Below are 2500 nucleotides of genomic sequence, written 5' to 3'. Positions count from 1 at the left end.
GTATGTGTATGTGGTGTGTGCGCCAGGAGCAGTATTATGCAATACTAAGACTTTGATGCTGAGCCTGGAAGGCAGATTGAGGACTGAACCAGGTGCAGAAACACCCTGTCTGCACTCCCACACACACACAAACACACACACACACACACACACACACACACACACACACACACACACACACACACACACACACACACACACAGACACACCTCCCCCCCCCCCCCCACACACACACGGATGGTTATGCACACACAGCATATAAATCCCATATCCACAATGTATGTAGATTTATAAAAGAGCTGGCACATATGGTGCACTCACTCAAACACACAGAGACACACACACACACACACACACACACACACACACACACACACACACACACACACACACACACACAGTACATTAATGGTGGTGTACAAACATAAATTAAAGAGAGGACACATCCACCTGAATTTCAACCCTGAATGTATTAGTGAGGGTGTATAGGTCTCGCTCACACATGCAATCAAACACTATGCACTATGCAGTTGAAATGTGCGTCACACTCTCTGACATTCACACACACACACACACACACACACACTCACACACACACACACACACATACACACACGCACACACACACTCAATGTCGCCATCCATTCGTCCAAAAGTTCAAGCAATGACCAGAACCTCATTGATAATACATAGGCTTAAGTCTTCTTGTGTGTGTGTGTATCTGTGTGTGTGTGCACTCAACTTCTCCTTATATCTATTTTGCAGATGCCTTTACTCGCATCTTGGTGTTGGATCAGGAGATGAGTGTTACTAACACATCTTTTATTTTACATGAATTCCATTATAATGATGCAGTGAGCTGTTTTATTTACCATACAAAGGCCTTGAAGGGGCACATTATGACAGACTGCATAAAGAATAAAATAATTCAATTAAGAGATAGAGAGATGAGAGAGGAGAAGGAAAGATAGAGAGAGAAGAGAGGGTAAGGAGAGAAAGAGAGAGGAGAGGGGAGAAGGTGAGAGGAGAAGGAGAGAGGAGGGAGGAGAATGAGAGTGGAGAGATAGAGAGATGAGAAGGAGAGATGGAGAGAGGACAGAGGAGAAGGCGAGACGCAGTACCGGTTCTTCCAACACGCACACTACGCACGTTGCGTAGGGCCCCGCAAATGTATTATTTATAAAAAAAAAAAAACGTGACAACGTAACTGTCCGTCGCGGACGTCAGATAGCTACCCATGCGCATCATTAGTGTGTAGAAAGATGAAGCGGAGCTATCCCTCGGGGAATGAAAAAAGGAAGGGGAAGGAACTTGAAAATGAACTGTGGGAGCAGCGGTGAGGTAAAGCCTCCGGGTGGGAGAGAGGGAGGGACAGTCCGTGTTAGACCTACATCAACAGGGCGGTGAGCCCTTGGGGATCCCCGGTCTCTGTGTGCGTCTTGCTAGCTTCTATAATTTTAGTTGTAGCCTTGTATAGTTACAACTGCACTTAACAAAATGGAAACTTTGGAAAGTAATGGATACATATTGACTAAGATTGAAGTTTGTTTGCTTGGATAGCCCACAGGCAAAAATAGACGCAGATACAATTTATTCTTATAAAACTCGTGAAATATTATGACAATGGTGCTAAATAATAAACACTTATTAATAGAGTGAGATCATACCGAGAAATATCAAACTGTTGCTTGAAGTATTGGTTTGATGTTTAGAGGTTAGTACGTTGTTTATTATGGCATTTTACTCTCCTTTCATTTTATAAAGACACGGTTATTGTAAATCGAAAACATGTCGTTTTGTTAAGCTCAAGTCTTCTCACGACTCAGTTTGTTTGCCTAGCAACCACTTCAACAGAAAACGGACAATATGGATCTGCTTAATAAAATGGTTTTAATTTAAAAGTGATTCAGAGTTTGTAGTCTTTCTATAACAAATAGTTGCTTCTTCTGAGAACCTTGGCATATTTTCACTGGACCATTGAAGATTTGAAAGTTACAACCAATGTGTGTGTTTTCATGTTAGCATGGGAGCTGGTAAATGAACTGTTGATTGTAAATAGGCTGCCTTTTAAAGATTTTTCTTTGTGTTTTTTCTCTCAGTGTTCACACTTTTCTGCCGATTTGGTCTGTATTTATTCTGAGTTGGACCAACAGGTGGTGATATGCAATATATTTAAAAGGGGGATGAGTGGAAGCACTGGGTGTCAGGTGCGACGGTTGAACATTTTGGGGGTTCAGTTAGGAGGGCCCCTTGGCAGAATTTTGCCTAGGGCCCCATGGAGGTCTGAACCGGCTCTGGCGAGACGAGATCGGAGAAGGAAAAGAAAGTAGGAGATAGTTGGAGGAGGAGGAGAGAGGAGAGATAGAGAGCAAAGGAGGCTACAAAGTGGCTCTGGGAAAAAAAGAGAGAAATATAAAGAAAAGGGAAATGGCTTGCGTGTGTGTGTGTGTGTGTTTCAGAGTGTGTGTGTGTGTCAAAGAGTGTGTGTGTATGTGTCAAA

This window comes from Sprattus sprattus (genome assembly GCF_963457725.1).
Source record: "Sprattus sprattus genome assembly, chromosome: 1".
NCBI classification, from domain to species: domain Eukaryota; kingdom Metazoa; phylum Chordata; class Actinopteri; order Clupeiformes; family Clupeidae; genus Sprattus; species Sprattus sprattus.
Note: the sequence above shows the minus strand (reverse complement) of the source record.